The sequence below is a fragment of the Oryza glaberrima genome, chromosome 10 (assembly GCF_000147395.1).
Source record: "Oryza glaberrima chromosome 10, OglaRS2, whole genome shotgun sequence".
Taxonomy (NCBI): domain Eukaryota; kingdom Viridiplantae; phylum Streptophyta; class Magnoliopsida; order Poales; family Poaceae; genus Oryza; species Oryza glaberrima.
This window is the reverse complement of record NC_068335.1, coordinates 12,280,108-12,289,109: the sequence shown is the minus strand read 5'-3', so window position 1 is coordinate 12,289,109 and position 9,002 is coordinate 12,280,108. Positions and strand designations below refer to the sequence as shown.

The 9,002-nt window shown below is 41.1% G+C and overlaps 1 long non-coding RNA gene across 1 annotated transcript; it reads right to left on the bottom strand.

The window, feature by feature from the left end:
* Positions 1-3,983: 3,983 nt before the first annotated feature.
* LOC127785709 (uncharacterized) lies at positions 3,984-7,738 on the bottom strand. Its single transcript, XR_008019856.1, has 2 exons — positions 7,359-7,738; positions 3,984-4,147 (listed from the first exon to the last, which is right to left on the bottom strand). It is a non-coding gene; the product is annotated as an uncharacterized LOC127785709 (long non-coding RNA).
* Positions 7,739-9,002: the final 1,264 nt, after the last annotated feature.

Below are 9,002 nucleotides of genomic sequence, written 5' to 3'. Positions count from 1 at the left end.
TCTACGATGACTACGACGACTACACCCCACTTTATTTCGGCGTCTTCATGGCTGACCTAGAGACGGAAGAATAGAGGACCGCACGGCATGCAGAAGAAAACCGACTCAGATTGGAGCGCGAGCAATGAGAGCAGGAACGACTCAAACTAGAGTGCGAACGGCAAGAGCAGAAGCGCAGGCAAAAGAAGACGAGGAACGAAAACTCAGGGAATTGGCTGATGTAATGCCCTGCTTTAATGCGCTTTCAAGAAAGTGTAAATGCTAAAAAAAAAGAGCCTAGAACAATTAAAAATCACCAAGATGGACAGAATGGCTTGTGGGAATTTTTCTCAAACTTCTTAAATCACCAAGATTTTACATGAACTAGCAAAAATGCCCTTACGGTGCAATGGGAAAAACTAATGTTATGATAATGATTTATGTATTAACTTAGTAAAATAATAGAAAAAGGAACATCCGCGTTAGCTCTTATGGTCTAGAAATTCTCATATTAATTGGAGTAAAATAAAAAAAAGGATAACTCATTGAAGACAAGTTCTCTTTCATTTTTTTAAAAAGATCGCGTTATATATGTGTAGTGTCCAATCGGACACCTGCATAAAATAAATCTTTGCAAGAAAAAAAATTACCTAAACTGGATAGATTAATCTGTCTTAATACAAAGTATTCCTATTTTTAAAATTTTTGTTGAATACAATTTAGAAAAAGAAATGAAAATTGGAAGTAATAAAATAAAGAATATTGAAAGATTAGTGTAGAGTACATATAGAAATAAAATTTATAAATAACAGAAATTATAAATTATAAAATAAATAATATTAGATGGGTCTTGAATATTCTCCAAAAGAGGCTACAATGCATATAGTAATACAATTTAGAAAAAGAATTGAAATTCAAAATAAAAAAAATTGAAAGAAGAGTTTAGAATCCATATAGAAATACATTAGAAATAATGAAAATTCAGAATTAAAAAATAATATTGGAAGACGAATATAGTCCATATATAATTAACAAATAATTAATATTATTTAATTTTAGTCTAAATTTAAATTCTATATCATGACAAATAAATATTTACATTTTTTGTTGACTCCCTTTAGCTAGAAAAAGTGACCATGCGTTGCAACGGAAAATACTAAATCCAAATCATGTTAACACTTTCGGAATCCCAAATCCCTAAAATCGAGTCTAATTTGACGGGTTACCAAATCGATAGGAGTTGAGTCTAATTTGATAGATTCCAACGGGATTTGATGGTTTTAGTCTGGTGGGGAGGCTGCCTAACTAAGAGTTTTTGCTACCCCCTTTGAATAAGTAAATCCATCTCATCTGATTAGTTCTAATCAACCAAAATTATAGTGTGACTGAATGATTAATCCTATATGTACTTGAAGCTCGTGGATGTACATAAATAATTATAAATTGTGTTGTCTTAATTAATTACATAGTTAAACATAAATAATTCCTGAATTACATCACAATTGCCTATTGGGCGTAAATAATTAAGAATCATGAACATAAATGAAATGTATACAAATTTATAATCAACATTGGTCGGAAAATAAATCCATATAATGAGAAACATCTAGCCAAATTTCTCATTGGTTCAATTTAGCTAGAATTAAATTAATAAGCAGTCATAAACAATAAAATGGTACTAATACTATTTCTGAAAATAGAAAAATACTTAAAATTACTGAGAGAGAAAAAACACTGATTTTAGCCTGGCCCAAATGTGTGGCATTTTCTGCTAGGCACGTGTGGCCCATTTGGCGGCCCAATAGTGCGACGACCCAATATGTAACATACCCGAATTCTAGACCTTAAGAATTTCTTGTCAAAATAGTTGGAAGTTAAATTTTCCATTCTTGAGAGCTAAAAAATTTCATTTTTAATCTAGGTGTGGTCAATCTAACTTGAACCTAAATAAAATTTGAGGACAAATTAAAACTTTTTTTATCTTTAATATAGGACAAAGATGCAAACACAAAGTGAAAGCGTGTACTCGCATAAAACATGTTTTGACTTGAGTCCTCTTCGTGCATTTGGATTTTTGGTTGGCATTGCATATTAGGTCTCATGAGTATAAATAAAAGATAAAATTTCACTAAGCAAACCTATAATCACTCTTAAGAAATAATTATAAAGACATGAAAATGAGGTTAAATAATATCACCTCAGGTCAAGAGAGTCAAAATATAATTTTTATAAATAATTAGATGCATTTATGAGGAGGAAACATATATATAGAAATAAGTCTTGCTAATTATCTAAAATAATTCGTGCAGGATAAAATCATGGAAATAATTCATGTAGACTCTGCACAACACATACATCTGACTGTGATAATTTAATAACTAAATTTGATACCTCAAATAAATCAGTCAAACCAGTTAAATAGTAGGTTAATTCTTAAACAGCTAAAGCCTACCGTCACCAAAATGTGCCTTAAACTGTATAGAAGTGTATAAGCAAAATAACTTATTCAAATACTAGATCATTATCTTAAATAAATATAATTTTTCCAGAATTTATCTACTCTTTTAGATCTCCTAAAAATATAAACAAAGTTCTATCAAGCCCATCTTCTCCAATTTTCTGAAAGCAAACTACAAATAATTTTTCAGTGCAACTAAAGAAAATGGAATCTAGGTATCTCCTTCTTTCATCACAAAAATCCACACTAATTTTTCCTGGCCACAAAATAAACTATAGAGTTATAAAGTATGAGAGAGAGAAATAATCCTGAAAAATTACTGAAAATCTCTGAAAATCAAGTCTTATTCAATCTCTACCCATACCACTGTCACCCACCTAGCCTATATCACCCTGGACCCACATGAAAGCCTCTCCGAATCACTTCTTATCTGTCCATTTCTATTTCTCTTCCATCCAACACAGTTACAGCCGAGAGTGAGACCGAGAGCGCCGACCACGCTCTGGACGGCGCTTGACGCGTGGCCGAGACGTGTCGACGCCTAGCTCTACATCTCTAGCCTTCTCCTCCTCCCAGCTGCATCGCCACACATCACTCACCAACCCTGAGCTGAAGAAACCGAGCTCTCCTTTTCCATCTCAACCTCGCCGCCGGCCGTGAAGACGACGACCGCCTCCAGCGCCACTAAGCCGCGATCGTTTCCTCTTCTCTAGCGTTCCATCACCTCCTCTCAATGCCGGTTCCATCCTCTCTAAGCTCAATCGATTTCATGCAGAGAATGTTTTGGAACGTGGATCTCACCATCGCTGTTCCGGAGTGCGCACTGGACGCCGCCGTCGTGATGGCATCGTCGCCATCGCCATCCATCTAGACCAAGCCGGACCGAGCCACCGCGCCACTAGCTTCACCTCGACCTCCTCTCCATTTACCCCCAAGAAACCCATCGAATGGCCCAACGATCTTGGAGATCGACATCGTCTTCTCTTCCATCATCGATTCCATTCTCTCCGGTGAGCGTCAGTTAAATTCCGTGCATGCATGGCCTCCCTAGATAGCTTTTGATCTCTTGCATGCACCGTATTAGTGACTCCTCTTACAGATAGAGCAGCCGATGTCAACCCTGAAGTTGTGCCATGCTGCCATGGAGCTTCGCCGTTGCTGCGGCTCTGCAGGCACCCCTAGCCTTGTCTACCATCTCGGTGAGCACCCTGCAGCCTATAGAATATACATGCATGCATCCCTTTGGGTACATCCAGTCTTTAGCACGACATGCACCACCACCCGAAAACATCCTCCACTCGGACTCGCCACCAGCGCTACTCCGATGTCCGCTATCTAAGAAACGTATAGGAATGGAATCGCAATAGCATGCCCTTCATTTTGTATTTTGATCACACCTTCAACGGAGTCACCGTTTGTTGCCGACACTGGTGAGCAGAGGTGCCGCCCATGGCTTCTCTGCTGCTCATCGTATGGAGAAGAAGACGGGGGCCTGTTTTGAGAATTTAAACAGCTATAGGATTCTAAGTGTAAACTTCTCAATCACTTACATTCGGGACCCGCATTTATTTATAAATATGGTAAAACGTCAGGGCTCATAAAAAAACTGTTATATACACTTGTTAGGACCTCGGGATCTATTACCTTAAACCCTAGGGGCCTTTTTGCATATTGGCAGATACTGACATGTGGACCCCATTCCTTGAAAATCTGGAAAATGTTAAGAAAAATACTCAAACTAATATTCCATGTTTAACAGAAAAATGCACAAACTTGTAAAATACATGTAAAATCCGTTTTAGCTCATTTTGAGGTGAAACAAATTTCTGTGAACCCACCAAATTATGAGCTTTAATGTTATGTTATAAAAACTTGCACTCACAGTACAAACTTTTCCTCTAAAATTCATCTAACAAAAATTATACGTAAAACATGCACAAATTTATAAAATGCTTCCAAAATTCATTTCAACTCATTTTGGGGTAAATTCACATTCTACAGATTCACCAACTTACACTTTCTGGTAAAGTGAAATAAAAACATATACTTACTTTTTGCCGAATATCTCTTAAAACTAATATCTTCAAAATAATTAGTTTTATGTAGGCTGAACTTTAGAAGTTTATATAAAATTCATCTTAACTCCTTTTTGAGTAAACTCAATTTCTGTAGAATCAAAAAAATTATGCACTTCAATGATATAAAATAAAAACATGCACTTACAGTATATGAAAAGTCCCTAAGTATTTACATAAAGAATAAACAACTTAGTATACACTTCAACTTGTAAAATTTATATAAAATTTATCTTTAGTCCAAATGGAGTGAACCAAGTCTCTATGTAACTACCAAGAAGTGAACTTCATCCCAGTGAAATAAAATATGGCATCTTCTGTCTAAATATATCTCTAAACATTAAATTGATAAACCTAGCTAATTACATATTACGAGTTAAGCAAATCTCTACTACTTAAAAAATCCGTAGTGGTGATGGTGAAGTCAACGTAGACGTGCGATCCAACATAGAAAGATACATAGACACGCTTCATAGCGACACGCTCCTCCTCCACACCACCCACGCGCGATTTCTATGGATGGCGATCCGCATTCAGTGAAAAAAAAACAAGCTCGCGCCAACCCCCGCCCCCTTTGCCACGACTCATCCTCCACATCACGAATCCCCTCCGCCTCCGCAATCCACCGCGGCACCACACCTCTCTCCCGTCCCGCACCTCCTCCTAGATCACCGCCACCAATCCCTCGTCCTCCATCGTCGTCAAATCCCCTTTGCCGTGCCTATCGTTGGATCGAGCGCTGTCATCATATCCACCTCCACCGCTATCCAATCTGCCGCCCCACATCCCCATCCCCGCGTTTCTCCACCTCGCACTCCACCCCGCATCACCTACCGTCGACGCTCATCACGGTCGTGCCCCACCATCAGCGCCGCCCTGCACCGCCTGCGGCACCTACCTCCGCCTGTCTCCTCGCCTCCCGCCCCCATCGTTCTCCCCAAAACGCTACCGCCTCCATCTACAGAAACAGAGGATGCAGCAGTGGAAACCCTAGCCGCTCCTCCTCCTCCTCGCCGTGCCTCCCTGACCCGCCGCCGCTTCCACCCTCAAGCACCACCGCCATCGTGCCGATTCCCATCCCCACCAAGTCGACATCTTAGGCACCGACCACCGTTGTTCTTCCGCCAGCAGATCGCCGCCTCCCCGCGTCATATCAAGGGCATCGTGTCAAGGGTGACGCCTCTCCGTTATCTCGTCCATTCCCAATCTGCGTCGTCATCGTCGTCATCGTGCGGTGGTCACACGATGACCCATCAAATCCGTTTCCCATCCCCACATCGCCAACTTAAGTGCCGGGTGCCGCTGTTCCTCCATGACCGCCGGCCCGTTGCGATACCAGAAAACCCCACTTGAGTCGTCGATTCGCCGTCGGCATCTTCTGACAGCGATGGTCAACCTCGTGGTCCGTTCTTGATCCTCAGGTTCGCCTCGCTCCTCACCTATTCCCTGGACCCGCACCACCTGCAGCGATGTGCGAATTTGATTGATGCTGCCTTGAATTGCCCATGTATTTAAAACAGAAGAGCAGAACATTTCCTTTCTTGTATTTACGAGAATAGTGTGAATAGTGTACCTCGCAATCCTGATCGGCTAGATCCTGCTGCAGTGTTGAGGTGTTGTGGTGTTACTAATGTGTTCGACTTATGGCCTGTTTGGGAAACATGGACTTATTCCAAGTTCCTGTCACATCGGATGTTTGGTCACTAATTTGGAATATTAAACATACACTAATTATAAAACTCATTCCATAACCTTGGACTAATTTGCGAGACGAATCTTTTGAGTCTAATTACGTCGTGATTTGACAATGTGATGCTACAGTAAACTTTTCATAATTATAGATTAACTAGGCTTAAAAAATTCGTCTAGCATATGAGCTCTTATTTATGAAATTAGTTTTTTTATTAGTCTATGTTTAATACTCCAAATTAGCGTCCAAACATCCGATATGACATGGACTAAAAAAAGTTTTAGCCCCATCTAAACACCCCCTTAATGCTGCCGAAGAAATCTATGAACCAGTCCAATTTCGTTGCGTGCATGTATAAGGTACCGCTGCCTCAAATTTAACTGATTATTCATGTTGCATGCTATGAGCTATACAGAACGTGGGAGACTAGGAGCTCAAGGGTGGAACCTGATGCTTCTTTATTTTTATAAAAATTCAGCTGCTAGAGCATCTTAATTTGTTTGTCCAAAAGTGCTGCTCGAGTATAACTCATGTCTCAGGTTTGGGCCTCAAGTGGTACATATATGGTGATTAGTTGTGTACCGATAGGGGGAGAGTGTGTCCAAACCGATCTAAGGATTTCACTCAATATCAGTTCATTACGAATACAGTCCAACCACATGTGCTATTTATGGGGTGGCCCTAGCTTAGTAAACTATTTGTGGTTTAGCCTTACATCCTGGTAGACCGGTGTGTAGGCACTAGTACAGAAACCTCTATAGGTGCCGGTTGGGAACCGGCAGGCGCTGGTTTCCCAGCCGGCACCAATTGGTCGGCACCAATGACCTAGTGTCAGGTGCTGGTCATAGAACCGGCACCTATGTGGTCTCCCGGATTAAAAAAACAAGCCGGCTCCAAGCCGAGCCGATGCGCATCAATAATCCCTATTCCCTATTCAAGCATGCTTTCACATATCACAAATCAAGCATGAACAACAATAATCCCCATTCAAGCAATCCCTAATCCAATCCATCATCAATCACATATATGAACAACAACAATCTCTATCACAAATCATCAATAACAAACAATAATAGTTCCCATCACAAATCATCAACAACAACCAACAATAGTTCCCATCACAGATCAAGAACACAAGCAAGATGCACAAACTTACTCCTCAATCCACCAAGGTCACCGACGGGGTCCCTTCCCACGCGTCGCCGGGTCCCTCTCCGCTCGAGGTCGGGTCCCTCTCCGCTCGAGGTCGCCGCCGGCCGCAGGATCCCTTTCCGTGTCGAGGTCGCCGCACCCATCCCTCTCCGCGCTGAGGTCGCCGCCGGTGGGGAGGCCGCCCGTCGCGGGCGACGCTGCTTGCCGGCTGGGAGGGGGCGGAGTAGAGGGAGGGGAGGGTGGCGGATCGAAGGAGGAGGAGAGTGGGGAGGGGGAGGAGAGGGCCAGGCGGAGGAAGGGGCAAAGGGGGAGAGCGCAGCGGAAGAGCCGAGGGGGAAGGGAGGGCAGCGCGGTGGAGGAGAGTGCGTGCGTGGATAAGGATAAGGAGCGACACGCGTGTGGATAGGCGAGGTCGATCGGCTCAGCTCGCCTAAGTCAGCTCGATTTGGTATAGGTGCTGGTTTTTTACAGAACCGGTACCTATAATATATTATAGGTCTTGGTTTTTTAATTAACCGGCACCTACAATATATTATAGGTGCCGGTTCTCTTAAAAAAACCGGTACCTATAGTATTATTACCGGTTTTTACTAATAAACCGGCACCTATACTTATTAAAGGTGTCAGTTCTTTATTTTTTTAAGTGTTGGTTTTAAATGAACCGACACCTATAAGGCTGGTCCCTATGAAGGTTTTTGTAGTAGTGAGGGATTAGTCAATAATTGTGGTAGTTTAGGTGACTCAGTCCGTCCAATACAACTGTATTGTACCACGTGATGGGGTCCATTCGATGTTCACCACCACGGCGTTAAGTTTAAGGCGTGGGCTCGCCACTTAACGGTTCTTGGTCATATAACGTGTATGCCTTAGGATGGAGTAACACATATCGTGCTGGTGTAAGGCAAAATCATGAATTTTGGAAAAACTTTGTTGTGGGTAATAAATCGGGTACTTATGTAAAAACTAATCGATTAGCCGTGCTCACGGTCATGACTGGCGTGTCGATATGTATTGAGTATAGACTTGTGTTTAGTCTTCTAAATGCTGAAATTTACCTTCAAATTATGTTGAGATTTGAGAATGATCTCCTTGCTGCCATGGATGGCAATGAGGTGCATATTTATACATGATTAATGCCTACTTTGCTGCCCATATGCTAAATACTAGCTTGCCAAAATTTATTTGAAAGCAAATCTGATTTGAAAATATTTTATGCAAATAAAACTTGCTTTATGCTAAAATGAACCCTATTATGTCTTCCTTGATTATATGCCTTACATGTAGAGTGTTAGGCTTGTCTTGGTGCTTGCTAGTACTGACTCTTGCTATTGGATTAACTATTTGCTTGCAGGTTGTAGACTTAGTCTTTTGAGTTATGCGGGTATTCGACTGCTTCTTCTAGGACTTGAACTTAATGTGGTGAACCCCTAGTTAGTGTGCTTGTGTTTGGGTAGTCAAGCTTCTACTGTTCTCTGATATATTTATATTTGACCGGTCAGCCCTCGTATCTATAAAGTAGTTGTAAATTTTAGATCATTTTCGTTTTAAATGTATTTTGCTATGTATTGCCATGTTTAAGATGAAAGTGTAAATCTAGTGCACATTCTGGGAACTAGATTGACATGAGTATGAATTAAAAATATTTGAA